General features: G+C 39.8%; 1 protein-coding gene across 2 annotated transcripts in view; it reads left to right on the forward strand.

Moving 5' to 3' along the window:
• EXOC4 (exocyst complex component 4) overlaps positions 1-22,087 on the forward strand; it is a 721,833-nt gene that overhangs the window by 157,896 nt on the left and 541,850 nt on the right. The window lies entirely within an intron of this gene.

Genomic DNA, 22,087 nt, shown 5'->3' on the forward strand with positions numbered 1-22,087 from the left:
CTTCGTGTTAATGTCACACAGGGAAGAAGAATGTCTCTGGCTTCATGGAGCCCACAGTCTGCATGGGAGAAAATGTCATGGCTTTTACCACTAACGTTTGCCATCCTCTTTCTTCGTAACCATTTTAAGATTGATAGGATGTTTCGTTGTCTGATTTTTTCCCCTTCAAATCTTCTGTTTCCCCATTTTTCTGTGATCTTTCCGTAATGATTGTAAATGACTCCTCAAGTATGTGAGTGAATTCCCTTAAGAGACTTAGCTTCCCATCATGCAGGCCTGCTGATTGGTCTGAGTTCAGTTTTGTCAAGTGTTCCCCATCTGCTTTTTGTCAGTCGCTATTTCTGCAAAGTCTTCATTCTCACTAATTATACAAATATGTCTTCTTCATTTTTCTTGTCAAAGACATATTAAAAGGAATTAGTTCAGTTTCTGAGCTGGTTTAGTCTTCATTAATTCCATCCCCCACTCCATTTTTAGCAGCGTTTTTCTTTTCCCCGTCTCCCCACCACCCCCCACCTTGGTGATTTTAAAAGCTCATCTTCTCATGTCTGACTTACTTGAGTAGCATGAATTAATTTGCTACCTCTGAGTCTTTTATAAGTTTTAGCTGACTGTAACAAGGTACTTTACACTTTCCTCCATATTTAGTTCCGATCTGTCTTTGTCTGTAGATATTTGAAGAGTCATTTGTGAAACTACGTTAGGTGTTTCTTGTTCATTATCATTTTCCCCAAGAGGAATTTTAATCCTATGTGTGTTAATTATTTAATTATCCTAATGATGTCTCTTATGGTACTCCTGGCCTCTTGCACACTAATGGAATTAATCCTTCATCCCAGGGCTCCTCAGAGCCGATTCTTTAGTGTTTGTACATTTATATTTAAATGGTTCTTACATTAGTTTATAACTAACTTTTCCTTGTTCTCCCCCCACCCCCATCGTCCATGTTCTGTCTCTTCTGTCTCTAATGCCCTATGTTCTTTAGATTTAAATTTTTATTTCTATGCAGTTCCTTTCTTTCCCTTGCCTCCAGTGCGGGTCATTATTTTCTCATACACTCGGGGTCTCAGGCCTTGATGGCCGGGAGAATCACTGTGGAATGCTTGTTGAAAGCTGAGATTCTTGGGTTCCGAGCCCAGAAATTCTAATACATTTGACATGTGAAGAGCCCACATGACTGCATTTTTAGGAGGTGTCCAGGGGGTTTGGATGAAGTGGTCCACTGGCTCTGCCTCTGTGTACTCTTGCCTGCTAACTGGGTTCTTTGCTGCTGGCCTTCACCTTAAATACCACAGCCAGGTTTTCATCTCCGAGTGTTCATTTGCAGATTAATTTATGAAATGCCCGCCATCTGCAAGGTACTGTGTTGAGCACTCAGAATTGTCATAATGAGCAAAAGTGACTTTGTCCCTGAGCTTTACGCTTACGGTATATTGGATTGTTTTCTTCATGTCTTCCTCATCTGGAAAACTTTCTTAATTTCCTATTATTTACATGTAACACTGGGTCAGTTCTTCAGTATTTTTGTTGACGAGCTTATAGAATATAAGACAATACTATATTAGGAGATTTGGATTCCAAGATTGTTTTTACTTCTTACTGTGTGTGTGTGTGTGTGTGTGTGTGTGTGTGTGTACGAGGATAATGATGCTACACAAAGCTGTCTTCTAACTACTGATATATGATTACCTGGCACCAAATGAAGTTGTATCACTGGCCTGGCACTTGTGAAAGAATCACAATTTATTAAGAGGCATAAAGTCTGTAACACAAAAGAAGCAAAGATGGAGTGGGAGACTCTCAGTCTCCTAGCTCAGGTGACCCTTCCTGTGTTTCCCCTGGATCTGCCTCACTCTTGAATTGTGGAGTGTGTAGAGATTTCGAACAATAACGTAATCAGGGTGACTATAACTCAGTGGGTAACTCTTCCATCTGTCACTCAGTTCAGACAGCTCAAAGAAACCAAACTCGGGTTAGCACAATGCTTCTCATGAGTTACAACCTCTGTATTTTTTCCTTTTAATTAAATGTGTTCATTTAAAAGCATTTAAAATAAAAAGTTTAGTGATTCAATTGAATAATCATTTGCTGGCAACCCTCTCCTACACCTGCCCCCCCCCACACACACATTTTAACTATTCCTAAACCAGGGTCTTGCATGGGTAACACCAACTGCCTTTTAAACTTAAAAAAAAAAGTAACAGTAGTTCCTGCAAACTACAAGGACTATCTTATTTCTCTTTATGCTTTTACTGAGTCTTACTGTTCCTGGGTGACATATTAAGGGGTGCAGAGGAAAGTATTAGAATCAACTATGTACTTTTATGAAGGCTCTCACTTTGTTATTCTTCCTACCTTTATCTCTACCCCTGGCTGCCCATTCAATTCCCTCTTCCTTTCAGGCACTTTTGGCTTGAGGATTAACTTCTTATGCTACATTTGGCCATCAGTGGTCATGCTTTGACTGGAGGTATTTTAGTACTACTGGGAGATTTTGTTCGAAATCTTCTATTTCAAAAGTTGTCACTTTAACAGCTAGAGTGGTAAGTGCCAAGCCAGTCTTACAGACTCCCAAGGACCCGGGGGAGTTAAAGGAAAGGAGAAATTATGGAGTGGCTGGAAAATGCTTGAGGATGGAAGGGGTATTACAGAGGGGAGGCAGAGGCAGGAGGGGACGAGGAGTGTGTTGGGGGAGGGGCTATATTGCATGAGGTGGCACGGAGGCTGCACATCCAAGACACCCATGAGTGAGAACCCCGGCTAGTAGGTTGGGGCCGATTGCGGAGGGCCTAGAAATGCCAGCTAAAGATTTTCAGTTTTATATTTTATGGAGCAAGAGTTCCTAACATCTTAAAGAGGCATTTATCATTCCCTATAAAGCTCTAATCCATCCTCTGAGGGATAGGGCCTGTGAATGGTACAGTGGGGCTAATTCTGACTAAAACCGCTGAGGCTTTGTGTATGTTTGGATATGTGTGTGCATGTGTGCACACACGGTGTACTTACTAATGGATATTCCTGAGACGAGAGGCCTGCAGCAGAGCGGAGGAGCGTGCAGCTCCGCTGGCTGAGTTCTTCTCTTGTGAGCCATCCTAGGAAGCTGTGAGAGAAATTCTGCCCACATGGCCTTTCACGTCTAGTACTAATGATCAGCCTGCTGACAAGTCCTGCCATGAGCAGTGGGAACCATTGGAGATTTTTTGTTGTTTGTTTTGTGTGTGTGTGTGTGTGTGTGTGTGTATTTTTTTTTTTTTTTTAAGCTCTGGAATTGATATGAAATTGCTGTCTCTTAAGAAGGATGTGTTGGCTGTAGTTTTCATGGTGAACTGGAGGGGTAAGACTCGAGGCCAATTAAAAAGACCCTTTTGTAAGGACAGTGAGAATACAAAGGGACAGTTATTAGAGAGGATTTGTAGGAAGAATTTATTCACTTAGTAAACATTTATTGAAATTTATTGTACTGTGGAGATTTGAAGTAGAAAAATCTGGAACCTCTGCTTTAAAGAGCCCTCACTAGTGGGCAGTCAGTCACATAAATTGTGACAACATGATGTGCTAAATGTTGGAATAGTCCTGAAGTGCTTTGGAAATAGGACGGATTCCTCAGTGTAGTGGGGATGGCGGAGGGACGCAGTGGAGCTTGCGAGCGATGGGATTGGAGCCTATTTATATAGCTGAAGGAGAGAACCTAGTAGATAAGGAAAGGAGGGTTTTATGATGGAAGGGTTAGTGCACGAAGTGAAATATGGAGGGGGTGGGAGTAAATAGATTTTGTTATAAGGAGAAGGCATTTGAGGGAGTTGAAGATTGGCTGAATATTGAGGAAAGGAATAAATCAGAGCTGACCAAGCTTTGTGTAACTAAAAGAATGGTGGTCCTGTTTCTTGTAAGGAGAAGATAAATGGTATTGAAGCCATTCGAGTTTGAGATGATTGCAGTCCAATAGGAAGCTTGTAGTGAAGGTTGATAAGGTTGACCCGTGAAAGATAAGGGCGAGCACCATTGATCAGAGAGGAGTATAATGATAACGTAATCTATAATAGGAAGTGCATGTCTGTGGGGGTGGGGGCTTTGTGCAAGTGGTGGAGTGAGAAGCTGTAGTTGCTGTGGAAGGAGGCATAGAGTTAGTTTGAAAGCCATTTGTTTCCTTGTGGGGGTGGTGCCACAGCTCTTGTCCTCAGACAATCTTCTGGAGGTGATGCATTTGTCCAGGCTAGACCTGGTGTAAGAAATGCAAGTAGTGGTAGATGCAGAAGGATGGGTTTGCAGGAAATTCTAGCAGGAGAGGCCCAGCACAAGGGGAAATGAACATTAGCACAACTGCCTTTTGGTAAATTCTTACATGGAATGCCAAATGTGAGTGCAGCTCTGTTTTCTTGACCGGAGAGCAGCTGGGTAGGCTTGGATGGAATCAGAAAGCCCTGTAGGTAAGGACTTGGTCTGCGAAGTGCATATTAGTTGCACCTGAGTCTTGTCACTTGATTCTGGTGGTGGAAACACAAATATCAAAAACTTCTCAGTGACCCTTCCTATGGTTATAGGTGCAGAATCCAGCAGATCCCCTGGATGAGTGTTTGTCTCTGCAGATTGAGTTGCATGCCTGTTGGCTTGCCCCCTGGGGGTGTTGGTGGGTGGTTATGAAGGGCCTTCGGGAAAATTTCCCCATCTTCTTGGCTGCACTGAGGAGCCAGAACCAAGCCTACTACTGTGGGCCCTGGGGCTTCATCCTTATCTCTCAAAGTTCTATGCCCAGAAAGGCCAGCTGGAAAATGGTCCCTCAAAGTGGAAAGTGGTAGTTAAGTGAGGTGTGACCTTCTGTGTACAGAAAGCTTGAGCTGTACAAGAAGTATTTGCAGCAAGAGGATAAAGGAAGCTCGTGATGGAGTATTTCCTTTATCTTGACCATTGTGCCAGGACCAGGGACAAATGACAGACCCCAGAAACTGTGTGGTTCAGGAAATTGTGATCACTCCCCGTTCTCTCGTTCCCTGGAGACCCGAGTGTACTGGTATCCTGGTCAAAAAGGTATGCTGAGAAGTAGGTCTGCATCAGAGTAGAGTGTAAGCTCACACTCACTGACTGTGGTTGCCTAGCAGTTCCGTCCAATTGTAGTCTTCAGGAAAAGCCAATTATAGAGTCAAGCTGGTGACTAAAGGAATTTTTAATCCAAAGGGACAAGGGAGATTCCAGATGAGAGTTAGCATAATGGACCAAGGAGACCAGAAAGGAAGGATCAAAGCAGGAAGTAGCAAGTGGAGCCTGGAGGACTTTACTGCATCAGAGTGAGTGTCTTTATATGGTGTACGTGGAGTCTCAGGTATGAAAAAGAGAAAATCTTTGAAAAAGCCTGACCATCTGTGCATAGTTTATTCCTTTGCTGTAAATCTTCTTGAATTTCCTTCCTTCTTAAATGCCTCTGTTTGGACACAAACAAGGTTAGGTGGAGAGTAATATTTATTGAGGACTGACTCTGTACCAGATATTGTTTTACATGTTGGGGCTAGAGCAATGAACAGCATAGAATCCCAGAGATGGAGACTATAAACTCATACACACATATGATAATTTCCTTCCTGATGAGTTCTTATGAAAAAGAGAATATGATGGAACAATACTGCAGGGTGTGATTTGTTCTGGAGGTGTCTTCTTCAGGCTAGGGTGATCTGTGAGCTCTCGTTGAAGAGATGCCATTTGAGTTGAGTCCTGAATGTTGTGAAAGAGCCACATTAAGATTGGGGAAAGGGAGAGGAGAATTCGGCTTTATTTGGCCGAAAATAAAAAAATAAACTGTATTAAGTTTGTGGTGGTTGTGAGACATGAGACACAGAGCTGGCAGGTGGGTGTATGCATCTGGGTGCTCACTAGAAAGGTCTGGGCTGATAGATTGAGCAGTCTTAGCCAATAGATTGTATTTTAAAGTCACAGGACTGGATGAGATCTCAAACTCACACTTCTTGGAGGCTCTTTTTAATCATGTCTATTAGCCTAGATATAACTGCATATAAACATTTATTTTAAATAGAACAGATTTTTAAGGACTGGACACAGCTTTGGGGACATGAATATGATTTCCTGTGTGCATATATTTTTTTCGTGTTTCTGGATCATGTATACTGATTGCCAAGTTTCTCCTGCCATATACTTGATTCTAAAAGACAGCATTTCTCAAAGTTTTCAACTTATATTCTGACAAATTGAAATTTTCCTAAACTCATTATAGAATCTACTCAAGTGTGCATATGCAGTCATAGGTTTCTGATCTCCAGATTTATTAAGAGTCCCTGAAATCTCTCTCTCAGTAAATATTGTATTTGCAAAGGATTGCTGGAACATGTGTAGAGTGCTTTACAGTGAACACACATCCGAGGTTTCAAAACCCCCATGAGGTAGGAAAGTGTCGTATGTACGCTTTCCCTTGCAATTGTATGGAGTAAGGCTTTGGACTATAAAGGGATTCATGTACAGGGCAACAAAACTAAGAACTGTTAGGGCCAGTCTTAGAACCCAAGGGTTTAATTTCCCTGCTGGGGCCCTTTTCCACTACCTCAGGGGTTCTCAGCCTGGGCTGCGCATTAGAGTCCTCGTGGAGAGTTAAGCCAACTCACTATGCCCAGGCCCTGCCCCAGAGGCCTGGACAATGATACATAGTTTTTACATTCCCCAGGTGATGACTTTCTAATGACATTGGTAAGGAAGGCCTCTCTTTTCTTGGCCAGTAAAATCTCAGGCAGAGCCCTTCTCATATTGTGACTGCCTTCCGAGTGCAAATGCAGTGCACATTCTTTCTCGGGCATCCTCATTCTCCCTGCCTGAACCTGAGATGGCTAAAGGTGGATCAGCCCTTCTCTTCCCTCAGCCCAGTAAAATGACAACCAAAAACTGCCAATAAAATGATTTTCTTATTTAAAAGGGGACTTTGTCCATTTTTTTTTAGGATCGGGAGATATGCTTTTGTATTTGTGCTCTGTTCTTTGTGCTGTAAATTTCTCTCCAGTGATTTGATGGCATTTTGAATGGTTACTCCCAGCTTTTAATGCAGGTTTATCTGTAAAATGCAGGTGGGTGCTTCTCCAGTTTGTTCACTGTTAGGTAGTGAATGCACGCTTGCTTCTAGCTTGACCAGACTAGTGCTGCGACTCAAGGCATGCTAACTATTACCTATCCTGGACGAAATATAGAAACGAGAGTAAGCATTTAGAAACTCTTAGTGATTGGACAAAGTAATTTTATGTCTGAATAATAAAAATGGATTGGGAGCTTTGAGTTTATCTTAGTGTTTTTAAAGTTTTACTTTTTGTGTTTTACAATAGTATCAAAACAGATCCATCCTCACAGATAATTTCAGAAGCCATGGACTAGATCCCTGAACCCAGTAGAAGCCGAGAGGAATAAGGACCACCCCTACTTTTTCCCTGATAAGCAGTGATGATATTCTTGATTTGGGACTATTTTGAGAGTATGGAGTGATAAAATGTCCAGAGGTAAACCTCAAGTTCTGGCAATGGGAATCAGCCTAGAACCCAGCCTCCGTAGCATTACTATGTTTGTTTGTTCCTGTCTTTCTTTCTCTTTCTTTCTCTTCCTTTCTTTTTCTTTCTTTTCTTTTCTTTTCTTTTCTTTCTTTTTCTTTTCTTTCTTTTCTTTCTTTTCTTTCTTTCTTTCTTTCTTTCTTTCTTTCTTTCTTTCTTTCTTTCTTTCTTTCTTTCTTTCTTTCTTTCTTTCTTTCTTTCTTTCTTTCTTTCTTTCTTTCTTTCTTTTCTTTCTTTCTTTTCTTTCTTTCTTTTCTTTCCTTTCTTTCTTTCCTTTCCTTTCTTTCTTTTCTTTCTTTCAGAAATACTTTGTGGCTCAGATGGTTAAGCATCTGCCTTTGGCTCGGGTCATGATCCCAGGGTTCTGGGATCGAGTCCCGCATCGGGCTCCCTGCTCCTTTGGGAGCTTGCTTCTCCCTCTGCCTCTCTCTCTCTCTCTCTGTCTCTCATGAATAAATAAATAAAATCTTTTAAAGAAAAAGGAAATACTTTTTAAAAAAAGATTGATTTATTTATTAGAGAGAGTGGGGGTGGGGAGCAGAGGGAGAGAGAAACTCAAGCCGACTCCATGCTGAGCACGGAGCAATCCCACAACCCATGAGACCAGGACCTGAGCCGAAATCAGGAGTTGGATGCTTAACCCACTGGGCCACCCAGGTGCCCCATTGTTACTATGTAACTTTCTCAAGTTTCCTATTTCTGATACTTTTCACCCGTCCTCCTGAGGCTACCTTTACATTTACGTAAATTTATTTAGCTCTTCGAAGTCCCAGGAACATTTTGGCAGGCTTAATGTTGGATTTTTAACTGCAAGTTAAGGACTAAAGGAGAAATTGCTTTGGCAGCTTCTGTTCCCATTTTAAAGTGAGTCTGGCCAAGTCAACTAAGCATTTCATCGTTTTTCATATTCAGATGTATTTTGGCTCTACACTATTATGTTCTGGAAGATATATAATTTTCTAAAGCATATTGAGGCATAAAAACAACGTTGATTCCTTGCTATTACACAGTGTTTTAGGCAATCAGAGACTTCTGCTTGCTTTTTCCCCAGAGTATATACAGAGATCTTACAGATGGGAAAGGAAGATGGGTTCAGTCTGTTCTTCCTGCAGAGTCCACCAGGCAAGTCCCCTCCCCACTTTCTTATATTATTATTTCCTGTTACAAGAATAAGCCATGCTCATTACAGAAAGTTTGAGAAATACAGAAAAATAGGAAAAAATTAATTTTTCCATGTTCCCACCACGTAGAAATAACTGTTGTTTACATTTTAGTGAATTTCCTTCTCTAAATTTTTGCTTCACTAAAAATCATAAAATTGTCATCCTATTGGGAATGTAAAATTCTATGCACTTATTTAAATAAGCCATTTTACTCTACTTATAAATGTAGTGTGTGTTCATTATAGACATGTTTAGAAAGAGAAAGTATATGAAGTATGAAATTTAAAAATCACCCAGAATTCTATATCCCAGGGATAATTTTTAACTTTCGTTTGTATTATTTACTTTTGATTTTTTAATGCATAGTTGAGTTCATATCCTAATTATTTTTAAGCATATATAGTACAGTTGTAGTCATAGGACCTAGATGAGAGAAGAGTTTGTTTAAAAAACAATGATTCAAGTACTTCAATATGAGTTTCAAAGATGTGAAATTATTTCTCAAGTTTCTAGGCCAAAAAAAAAAAAAGGCTATTATGTTGCTCTATGTAGCTATTCTGTTTTAGAGAGAACAATATACTGTCTATCTAGTAGTTCTCCTGGAATATTGTCCCAAATCTCCTGGAATATTGTCCCAAATGTGCTTAAAATAGTTGAGCCATTATTAGTGGTAGAAAGAATAACACTCCTATTGTTTCAAGTGTCTAATTGAAACATTTTGACTGTGAGTCAAAATAAGTGAGTGTAGGTAAAGGGCCGAAGAGGGAAGGCACAGATCAGGGGAGTGTTTTCTGCCCACAGTGCCCACTGTGTTCTGCTACACTCAGTCCAGTTCTGTTCTTAACCTCAGGGCTGGGAAAGCCCAGCAGTCCTTTGTGTCATGACTTCCTTATGTCTTCAGTCCTGATTTCGATTCATCTTTGGTAGCCTAGAGTACCTGAGCCCCTCCCCCTCTTCCCTCTTTCCATGACATAGTGGGTAGAATTGTGTACCCCAAAAAGATATGTTCTAGTCCTTCCGCTGGTACCTATGAATGTGACGTTATTTGGAAATTAGGTCTTTGCTGATGTAATCTGGTTAAATTGAAGTCATACTGTATCGGGGTGGATCCTAATCTAAAGATTCATGTCTTGGGGCGCCTGGGTGGCTCAGTCGGTTAAGCATCTGCCTTCAGCTCAGGTCATGATCCCGGGGTCGTGGGATCGAGCCCCGGGTTGGGCTCCCTGCTAGGCAGGGAGCCTGCTTCTCCCTCTGCCTGCCGCTCCCCTTGCTTGTGCCCGTGCGAGCTCTCTCTCTCTCCGACAAATAAATAAATAATCTTTACAAAAGGAAAGTTTAATGTCCTTTTAAGAGGAAAATTTGGGTACAGAGAAAAAAGACAGGGAGGCTGCCATGTGATATTGGAGGCAGAGATTGAAGTGATGTTTCTGCAAGTCACCCCTGGAAACTAGGAGGTGGCAAAGAAGTAGGCTGTCCTGGATCCTTCAGAGAGCTATGGACTTGCCAGCGCCTTGATTTCATACTTGATTTCTTCAGAACCATGAGAATGATTTGTTTTTTTAAGCCACTCTGTTTGAGGTACTTTGTTATGAGCACAGCCCTGAGAAACCAATATACTCCCAAGAACACTGGTTCCTTACTCTCTGAAGTCTGTCAAGTTATGTTCTCTGAGCTTTGGTAAATGTGAGGATAATTTTTTTTTTGGACCCTCTCTTTTCTTTTAAAAATCTGTAGACAGCGTTCGATAGTCTCCTATCATATAGTGTTGGAGAAAGTATAAAGCTATCCTCATTTTTGTTCTTTTTAGAAGTTCTTTATTCTGCCTAATTATATTCATTTACATCACAAATGAGATCGAACTAGATAAGGGCCATTTCATTTTCCCTCTCCTCTCCTGCCCCCACAAATGTGGTAGATTCTTTTGTTTATACATGATATTTTCCCCCCAGTGCAAGAAAATATAATTCATGGTGTGTGTGTGTGTGTGTGTGTGTGTATGTACAGATGTAAACATAATTTTTTTAAAAAGTTTGTTTCTAGAATTCTCAGGTGAATCCCTGCTCTTAAATCTTGATGGCTATCGTCTGTCCTCAGTTTTTTCAATCTTTGTTGTTATTTCCATTTCCATTTGGGAACACTTCTCAAATTTGTTTTTTGCACCTCCAGTTTAACTTTATGGAATATAAATTATTAACCTGTTGCACTTATTGTAGGTTTCTCTCTCGTTACAGCATTTCTATTTTCCTTGGAGTTCTTCTCATCTTTCCTTTGTCCTTTTTTTATCTAATCCTGATGTCTTTTCCTTTCAGTCTGTTTTCACAGATTTCCTTTCATTGTTACAAGAGGCTGTGTGTTCCTCTTGTATGCTACTGAAGGTGCCAGAATTTATTGACGTTTTCTTGTTTCTAGTTTCTTGAAATTTCTCTTGCTCACTTTTTCTTTTTTCTTTTTCCCATTTACTCATTCTCCAAGCAGAGGAAATCCTCCTAGACTGTGCCGACTGTTGGAATATGAAGACTTGCTTTTGAGCTTATTACTGAAACGTTTGGGTGCTAATGAAATCATTTTCTGGGTTTTACCACTAAAAATCGGGGTCATGTGTATCTACCAGCTCAGTTCCTGGTTTTTATGTAATGCAAATCTGTTTCCTGGAGATGGAATCTTCAACCTTCATTTCTGCTTGATTCCCTGATACATAGAGAATAGATGGCCTATGAAAATAAACAGAAATGCATTTTCCATGGTTATTTTTGTCCTTATCTCTAGTCTTTCACCTAAGAGGATTTTATTTGGCAGAGCCCCATGCTAGGCCTCTCCTCCTTGCTAGCAGCTTGCTTCATGTGAAGGGCTCTTTCTAATGGATGTAGGACAAGACGTGCTCCCGTGAAGTTGTAACAGGAGGGCCTGCCGCCTCAAGTCAGTGTCTGTGTAATAGTGAACGTTACTTAGTTTTGTTTGATTTGGAGAGTGTGGACAGTGGGAGAGGAGGGAGGGCTTTTTGTACCTCCTTCCAGGTAAGCAGACTAACTTTGCTTCCAGGGGTGCCGCAGTTAAGCCATTAAGTGTCAACCAAAAAGGTGTAGGTTTTAACCCCATTCCATCAGCCTCGTACTTGGTGCAAGTTCTTCAGTGATTTTGGCAGTAGTTGTGTGCGGGCCAGAGTTGGAGCGCTGTGTGTTGTTTGTTTTTGTCTTCTTTCACACTCGTGGATATGGTAGTGTGTATATGGGAAAGACTGTCTGGGGTACTAGAGTCTAATACCAAGTTAACATTTTAACTTGAAAGTCTGATATTTGTTTCTCATTTCTCCTTACAGATTTTGTATTGATTTGCAACTTAGGTCAAGATCCTCTATTAATCTTATTTTCATTAGTGTTAAAGGGGATTATAAATGTATATGTTCAACACAGATTAATATAAATATTAACCCAGGTCACTTGCTAACATTTTACTTATTAATTTTCTTTCTTGCGTTCTTGACCAGATGAATTTTTCTTTCTTCATTTGATAGACTCATAGTATTGAACATCCTTCTTTTTCTATGTGTATATTCTCCCTCAAGCCCAGACATGTCTTATTTAAAAACCTTGAGACAGAGAAAGAGTTATAGGCATTTATTGAGGGGTTTGAGTTGGTGGCTGGCTGCCCACCAGTGAACTGCTGTGTGAGGGATGAAATGGACCGCCAGTTCTGATGTTTCTTCAGTTAGGGTCGCCAGCATGATGCCAGTTAGCAGTGTGTCACTAGGGTAGATGTGCTTAGCCCATAGGTAATTCATGCGATTGATGGGAAGAGGTCAACGATTTTGAGTTGAGAAAACATAACTGTATAACAGGATGACTCCAGAGAGACCATGTGCCTTGCTCTTATTTTTTTTTAAATTGTAATCGTTAAAAGACACATAACATCAAATGTACCATCTTAACCATTTTAAAGTGTACAATTCTGTAGTGTTAATTGTATTCACATTGCTGTGTTGCTTTTGAGTCTTCTACTGAGAAGAGGTGAGGGTCTGATAATTGGTCCAATGCATTTGATTTGTTGAACAACCCAGCGTTCCCCATGACAGAAGTAGATGAAGAACAACTAAGACATAAAAAGCGGCAGGGGGAGAAAAACAGAGAGGAGGGAAGAGGAATAAAGCTTCGATTAGAAATAGACCTTACAGCAGGGTCCTTAATGCTAAGATCCTAAGAAATATAAGATGAGGAAGAAAAAGGAGAAGTACCTGAATGTGTACATCTGTTGTGTAAAACTGTTGATAATGATTTTGAGAGCCGTTATAACTATTTTAGATACGTTAAAATATAAGGAAGTGTGTACCCTGGGGCCTAAGAAATATAGGGAAGTGTCATTGGCGGTGATGAGAGCAGTAAATATTGTGTCTGAGGAGAAAGTTGGTGAGCAAGGAAGCAGCCCCGGAACACAGCCCGACATAGAGTGTCAAGGAGCGTCAGCTGCAGCAGCCATGCCATCTCCACACCCCACCCGGCCGTCAGCTCTGCGCCTGCCTTGCAGGTCCAGAATAGTCAACGCTCCTGAGCGTGGACAATGGTTCTTTTCCTTCTAAAAGTTACTTTTAACGAGACGGTTTTGACTTTCCACCATTATGGGTTATTGACAGCGGCTGACAGGTTAACAAATGTACACACACTCTGGAAACGTGTTCTTTGCAGTAGTGACAGAACAGCCAACAAAATGTTACATGTGTGAACTGCTAGCCTCTGTGTTTACTCTGAGCAAACGAGCAATAGATGGACATTTGAAATATATGTCTTGGGAGGTGGGTTGAATTCTGTAGTCCATATGTATTTTTCTTCCATGTGAAAAGTACCTTATAAGGGCCAGCTATTCCCCGTCAGTCTCGTTTCCATTATGTAACGTCCACGTGTGTCCACCGTCTGTCTGTCTGGTAAGTTTATCATGACACACATACATGGAATGGATTGTTACCTTTTCCGAGAGGAGAATAAACCATACATAGGAACAAGGCTTTAAAAGATCCTAACATAAATCACTTAAGAAAAATCTGTAGTAGGCTGTGAGAATATAAAAATCACTGTGAATTATAAATAATACAGCAGGGTTCTAGAAATCATTTTATATGAAAGCAGGAATATAATAGTTCTTCTTCCTACAATAAGGCTCAGTGATTTTTAATAACATTGGTTGACCAGATCCTGTGGAATATAGTAGAAAGTTCCATAGTGAAAATTCTCGGTGATAATTGATAACGTGGAATACTAATGCTTACTTCTGTTGGAGATTTCCTTTGCTTTCTCTTGCTATCAAGATATCCTCAAATGAAATCTTTACCTTTTCTCATAGGTATTATCTCTTAGATAATACCATACAGATTTTTAATAGTTTTAAAGTTGGAAGTCTGTACTGAAAATTTCAAACATTACATTTTCTGTTAATGAAAAAGTCATTTCTCCAAAATTAGCGATCAACTTTTGGGCTACTGATAAAGCATCCAGAGAATCTCTTGTATTTTTTTCCTGTTGTATCTATTTTATTAAGATTTTTCTAAGGAAAATTAATCATAAACGTGTAAGTTAGTAACCTTCTAAACGTGTTAAAGAGTACTCTCTACTAAAGGCATCTTCTCAGTTAATTATCTGTTTTAGCAAACAGGGTATTCCTTGCTTTAGAAAGTTTTCTTTGTAATATGTAACACATGGTTAAGAGTAACATGTTCTATGTTAAATGCACAACTTTATTTTGAAAGCAGGCTGATTTTCTTTTTAGATAAAAAGTGCCTTATTCATGTCATTGGAATTGAGCAACCTCTAAAATGCAGGAGATGAAGAAAAAGTGTAAGATGGTGCTTGTTCTTAGATTGCTTCCTAGTAGAGATCAAACTAATATTATTTTTAACAGTACTGACATTTCAAGACAATATATGATTAAGTTCTAAATTGTGTGGTTCAGGCCGCTTTTAAATGTCAATCTTAAAGAAAACTGGAGACAGGCTGCTATTACATTTTTACCCCTATTCACACATAAGTGGACTGAAAACATTCTAAATATTCAGTTTCTAATAGATTGGGAGATGTTTTCTTTTTCTAATCCGTTTCTAGGAGATTTTTGCCATACTAGAATAACTCTGCTTTTATGTTTTGTATTATATTATATTTTATTTATTTATTTTTAAAGATTTTATTTATTTGAGAGAGAGAGAATGAGAGATAGAGAGCATGAGAGGGAAGAGAGTCAGAGGGAGAAGCACACTCCCTGCTGAGCAGGGAGCCCTATGTGGGACTCGATCCTGGGACTCCAGGATCATGACCTGAGCCGAAGGCAATCGCTTAACCAACTGAGCCACCCAGGCGCCCCTGTTTTGTATTATATTTTAATTATTTCTCCAGCATTACCTTCATTCCTTAAGAGGATTTGCTTTGGTTCATCATTAGGCTGAAGGTTACAAAACAAAACTTTTTCTCTGCTACAGATGGAAGATATTTCTAAGGTGGCAATGTGTGATGATTATTTAATAGAATGATTATCTTGCCAACTTTCAGCCCATCTATGACAAAGCTCAAGAATACCACCATCTAGATTCCATTGATTTTTTTTTTTTTTTAAAGTATCATGACTGACACATGAGAAACAAATAACAGTCTTTATTTTCTGTAGAACCTTTTTATTATGAGAAGTCTAGGTTTCTTGGAAAGCTGTTTCAGAGTTGATGGATCTGAAGCTTCAGGTGGTAGATATATATATATAGGAAACCTTATCAATGGAGAAGGCTGAGCTAGTGATGGGATGGAAAAGTGCTGACTGTACCTTTAAAATCGCATGTATAATATGCATAATTGGCATTCTGTAGATATATGGGTTTTAACTTCCTGCTCTTTTGACTTAAAAATGGAATGATCTGTCTGTGGTCCTAGCAATGTTTCAGGCAGCAAAAGCAGCCACATTCCATGAAACATCAGTGGTGCACATAGCTATTCCCCCATCCATCGTGTCCCAGATCATAAGTTTTTATTATTTAACTCTGTTACTTACTAATTTAAGGATTATTGATTATAATAGCTTCACTGTCTGAGAATATATATCATAAGAAATTAATTATGTTAGCTATCTGTTTCCTTCCATGTTACGCTAAACCAGAACTGTTTTTGGTTGCTATGCTACATTCTGCATTCAGTCTAGGTGTGTTCTCCTTTATCCATGGACGTTACTATTTAAAGGTAAATACATGTTGTCCAGTTGAAAGTAAATGCAAAGGAAACGAAAGCAACTGTGTCCCAACCTATACACTGTCATTAACGATTCTAATTTCTGCCTGTGAGTTACTGGAACTGAATCCTAGAATCACTGTATTCATATGGGTCACTAGATTCTGAGGGGTCTGCGTGTGGCTGTGCGGCTAGAAAATGTTTAGGTAATGGCTTTGTGGGTCCAGAAGAAAGAATTGCTGTACCAAGGCCAACGAAATAAGAACTAATTTTTTTTTTAAGATTTTATTTATTTATTTGAGAAGGAGAGAATGAGAGACAGCACGAGAGGGAAGAGGGTCAGAGGGAGAAGCAGACTCCCTGCTGAGCAGGGAGCCCCATGTGGGACTCAGTCCTGGGACTCCAGGATCATGACCTGAGCTGATGGCAGTCGCTTAACCAACTGAGCCACACAGGTGTTCGGAACTAATTATTATACCTTCACTGTGTGAAAGTACATCACATCAGGAATGATAAGCCCTGTGGGCTTAGTGGAGCACACCATCTTAGTTTACACTGATGTGATCACATAATTGAACACCTTGAGGAGGGAGAGAAACTTCAGATGGGGCTACTCTGGTAGATGGGGTAATAAGAGAAAACTAGATTCTAGACTCCCTGATCAGTGTCTCATGTATGAGAAAAGTCAGGAGACATCATGGATGGAGCTCCTCAAGCTGCTCAGAATGGTGTAGATAACTCTGTGTAACAAGGTACCCGATGGTAGATGTACCTTCCCAGGTTCTCAGAGCTTTCTGTTGGGCTGCAGCTGTTGCCAGTATGAAATCAGTTATCACAGAGCCGAGGATAAAGGACATGATAGGTGATTTGGAGAACTGGGTCATTCCACATAGCAGTTTGGTGACAAATTAAGGTACTTAGCTTAGTGCCTACCCTACAGAAGGCACTTATAAATACTGATTAAACTAATAAAGGAAATTACAGAAACAGGCCAGGGAATATGGAAAACCGAGATAAGAGCCAAGTCAGTAGCTGAAATATCTGTTTGAGTGCTACTTTTGAATATATACTTTTGGTGTGATACTGTAAAATTTTTAAGGTTAATTTTATGTACAGCGTTATTTATATCAGCTAGCAGAGAAACTAAATGCCATGGTTCAAAGGAACGGAAGACCGTTGAGCAATCCTTAGACCTCCTTCAGGGCAAATATTGTCTCCTGCATCTTTGGATGTGCAGTACCCAGCACAGTGCCTTATATTCAATAAATGCTTGATAAATGAATAGAAACATCAGTGTAAAGCTGATATTTGTGCTGGTTCTTGAAAGGTGATTTAATTTGCAGCAGAAGAAAATGAGCCAGTTGTTCAAATTAAACTCTATGAATAAAGGCACAGATATTGGAATGAGGTTGTTTAATTTTGTGAGACATTGGATAGGTCAGTCTCATTAGAAGCCCTTGGTGGATATTGTGGTGGTAATGGTTGATAAGAGGTTGTTTTTAAAGACCAGTTCCTAAGTATTTTGTGTTCTGTCTTTATTGAAGCCCTGTCCTGATTATCTTGTTGGGTACTTTAGGAGAACAGGGTACTGGTGAGGACAAGCTTATGGGTTTCTTTCTTTCTTTTTTTTTTTTTTTAAAGATATTATTTATTTGAGAGAGCGAGAGAGCGCTTGCTCACACAAGTGGGGGAAGGGCAGAGATCGAGGAGGAGAAGCACACTCCCCACTCTTCAGGGAGCCCAACTCAGGGCTCCGAGATCACGACCTGAGCCAAAGGCGGACGCTTAACTGACTGAGCCACCCAGGCACCCCAAGCTTATGGGTTTCACCTGCATAAAAACCATTTATTCAGTTGGCATTAATTGCATGCACACACACACACACACACACACACACAAATGTGCATACACACACGCACACATATGCACCCAGTAATCTTCTTTGGGGAAATACAAAGGAGAATGAAACACTTTTCTACGGAGAAACTCTATCTCATAGAAGAACATGCTGTCTCAGAATCTCCTAAGTCCTGATCCACTGCCTTACCATATGCTGTTGGTCACAAAGGGCCACTAGCAAGAAGCAAGTGTGGTTTCTCAGCACATCCATCTTTCAGCACCTTAGAGCTTGCCATATTGAGTGGGATTTTTTTCTCAATCAGATTGCTTTTTAAAAGCTTTACCGACATGTGGTGGATTGAATCAAATGTGAAATTCACACTCTGTCCTCAGGAAGAGGGAGCCCCTTGTAAAGGTTGAAAGTTGGTAGAGGCCATTGTGGTGCCAGTCCTTGAGAAGCACAGATACTATTCAGAGGACCTCAGAGTTCAGCAGAAGCATTTTCCAAAAAGAACCACTTAAAAATTCTTCCCTGCTTCCTCTCTTTCCACCTTAGATGAGCCAATTATTATATTGTGTTACTCTTTCCACTTCTGGATTTCTTTAAAACGCAGGAACTTGGGTTTGCTCTGTGGCCAACTGTGATCATGCTAGCATAGTTACTAGAAATAATTCTAACAGCAGTTGTAGCTGTAGCTTTGGTAGGAACACTAAGAACCTATGCTTTCCTATTAAAGTGTGCTGTAGGTACCTTGTATTGAGCAAACACTGAAATTTGCTCAGGCTCTTAGAAGGAGTAAAAGGGAGAATTAGAAGTATAATCAGGGACAAAGGTAGAAAAAGTAAGGCTGCAGAAGGGATTTTTGTTTTTCTTCCACAAGTAGGTAACCAGCTTAAAGAATAATTATTTTTACTAGCTAGATAGTATACTACAAATATTTTCCAATTTCGAGCTTGGCAGTATTTTTGTCTAGGGCACCACACTGCTATTCATCTTAGTCATTGTTCTACTCAGTGGTGATTGTGCCTAGCTCCTCTCAAGCTGGAGAATCTGAGATGGAGTATTAGAGCAGGAGGACCTGACCCGGGGGGGTTGGGATCTGTCATTTATCCTATTGCAGAATACAAGCACTCGCAAATTTTGTGAAGTGCACTCCAAAGACTTGGTTTTGCTTTCAACTGTGATGACACTATAATTGATCAAATATATTCTTTCCAGGAATCATAAATTCTTATTGGAGTTTGAGGAGATGTCATGTTCATTTGTCAACATGTCACTCCAGGGACACAGGTGCAGCAAATTTATGGGGGAAGCATCTCATGTTTCTCCTGAGCCCCATAAATATGAAGCAGACTTGATTGAAAACGTGTGGCTTTAGATTGCTCCTCAAATGGAGAGCAATTAAGATCTCTGTGTGGAAGGCATTTCACTGTGATTCTCGGGTTTCCGTGTCGCATAGGCAGGGATCGGGTCTGAGGGGCCATTAGAAGTTTTCGGAGACCTGCAGATGTTGTTTCAGAAAAGAATACTGAGGCATTTCTTCTCTGGCAGAATGAATAGTGCACATTTTTAGTCGAGTGCATGATTAACTTTGACATTTGAAAATAGAACTTCACATAAAAATAAGCATGGTACTTCTGCATGTTTAATTAAGATGTTTGGTTCCTGTCAAGGCTGATAGTTTTTTTTTTTTTTCCCTATGAAGGGCAATATATTCTCAACTTCTGAAATTTCAGAAACCTGTACTTAACCTTTAATCGTCATTCCATTTACATGGAAATCTGATTAACAACTTTTAAAGTTCATGAGCTCCTGGTAAATGCAATTAAGACCTTTTTGGAGTTTGTTATTAACAGCTGGCATTTAAAGAAGACTAGGTCCTGGCTACTGATGCTGTCTCCTCCAAGGCAGGATGTCTTAAGCAATTAGCAGAGAACATGAGGTACATGAATTGTACTGTATTGCTTCCGAGTTAACACGGTTGGTATTTAAACAGCATGCTGTCTTTTTCTTTTCGATGACTTGCTTTTACAGTCTGAGCTCATTACCCAGTGAGACTAGGGCCAAGGATCGTTGGATGGAGCTGTGGCAGTTTTCGTGACCAGGAGGGTCAGGCTCAGCTTCCCCCTCCCTCTGAGGTTCTGAAGCCGTGTTGACAGACATTCGCTCTCAAGTGGTAAGGAGTCAGGTTAACCATCCTACCGCACTGCATTTTATTGCATCCCTCTGCTGGGCGTGGTTGTCCTTCTGAGAGTTAAAATGAACAGATGTGGATTTTGTGGAGAGAGATGATTCCAGCATGCAGCTTATTTTCTAAACTCTTTGGCATCAGCTGTTCAGACATTGCCCTTAGATCCTAGGGGCAGAAGGGAGGAGTTAAATGTGTTGCAGCAGGGCAGGTGTAGTATGGCTTACAAACTGAGATGTGATGTGATGTATGGAAAATGGGGGCTAGATTCTTATTGTCACCGTATGCTGCCAGTCTGGCAGGTTTTATTTCATTTGCTATAGAATTGGGTTCTCTGGATGGACATATTTGCATTTATTTGGTCCTTTATTTGCACAGAACACTGCTTATTATCATTGAGAGGAATGACAAGAGAAAATTATGACATGGACCATCAACAAAGGCAAATCAATAAAATATATTGCATATAACAGTACTGTTAAAAGATTCAAATCTTTACATGTTGCTGTATATGTTTACATATTTCTGTACTCAAGAGCATGTATTACTTTCAAATAAAAGATCAAAATAAAGAAATGTTTGGGAGAGAGTAAAGTTAAATAGGAAATCCAGTCTAAAAGAATTAAAAATTAATGCCGTAAATATCAATAAAGTAGGTTTCTATTTTTGAACCCTTGACTTTTTATATTTACGATGCACCAGCAACACAGTTAATTTGGTTAACCTTTCAGATTATGGGCTAATCTCAAGTGTAATTAAATGATAAATCATTTAATCCCATGTTTTGAATTAACATAGAACATTTCAGTAGAAATAATGTATAAAAATCACAGATTTTTGTATAGATGTGGAAATTTTTTTCCCGGAAATAAAACTGATAAAGTAGGATTATTTTTTAACCAAGCCATCGACAGGTATATGTCATCAGGTTAGTGTCTTGCCTAAGGGATATCTATGTATTTCATCACCTTCAGATAGAAGAATTTTGCTTACATCATAGATGGAATCTTTCTTACGATGTAGAAGTTGACAAAGTCCAGAAATGAGTGATACTAAGTTGTTTCTTTGATTATGAAGGATTTTAGTTAAGGTATTTCAGTGTGACATGAATTTATGGTAATACAGGGAAATATTAGACAAAGTGCCTTTTCATCAAGTCACATTGGGTGTTGAAGAGCTAAATTCAGGAAAAGTTCAGTAAACAGCAGCATATGGTTAATTACCAAGTCCAGGTAACCATCTGTGGATCCTGCAGGAATGTAAGGGATGACTTAAGATAGGTTGGTCAGAGAAGATTTTGTGTGTTTGATAGGAGCTGAACTGGTCCTTGAAAGAAGTTGAGGATCATTCGAGATAAGGATAATATGAACGTGTTCACAACAGTACCTTACTGAATTTACCATATACATAATTCATAAGAAGAGTGTAAAATGTGATTAGATAGCCCAAAACCAGATTCTGAAAAGCCTTAGATGAATTCAGTTGAGATCTTTGTGGATTCCTTAAAGAAGGAACCATTTTATTTGTCTTTGTGTCCTCGTGCTTTGTATATTCAGTTCCTCCAAGCCCCATGACCCCCCCCACTCTTCAGAATATTCCCCTCAAATCCTAATGAGAAGGGACTTAACACAGTTTCTGGCATTCAGTAGGTACAAAATAAATGTTCAGGGAATCTGCATCTGCACTTGTTAAATCCTAAAGATTCTATTTTGAATGAACTATAAGCAAACATTGTTTCTTACATATGTGTCGATGTTCACAGATTACAGATAACCAATATGAAGGAATCTGTAGTAACTGAACTGCTAATTGAAAAATCTGTGTCGGAGCCACCTAATTGAATAAACTTTCTCCAGAGAGCAATTTGGGTCTTTTCCAAGATGCATTAACTCTTTCAGGTCATTAGGGTAGCACTTATCTCATTGGAGCAGGAATTTAATAAATGGTATTCCTGTGATGTGAGTAAATTAACGTACCTCAAAAAGCCTGAAGTTTCACCATGGGGGCTGTAGTTCTACTCCAAGGAGCTCATCTGCGAATGTAAAACATCAATACGTAGCTGCCCTTTAGAGCATCTTACTTTGAATTTAGGTGACCTACTAGAGAGTTCCTGTGCTTTGTTCAAGACACTCTGCTAGATGTTAACAGATACAAAGGAGAGGCATGGCCTGAACTAAGAG

Source organism: Eumetopias jubatus, unplaced genomic scaffold, assembly GCF_037043125.1.
Source record: "Eumetopias jubatus isolate StellerSeaLion01/CBP00866 unplaced genomic scaffold, mEumJub1_p1.0 scaffold_14, whole genome shotgun sequence".
NCBI classification, from domain to species: Eukaryota; Metazoa; Chordata; class Mammalia; order Carnivora; family Otariidae; genus Eumetopias; species Eumetopias jubatus.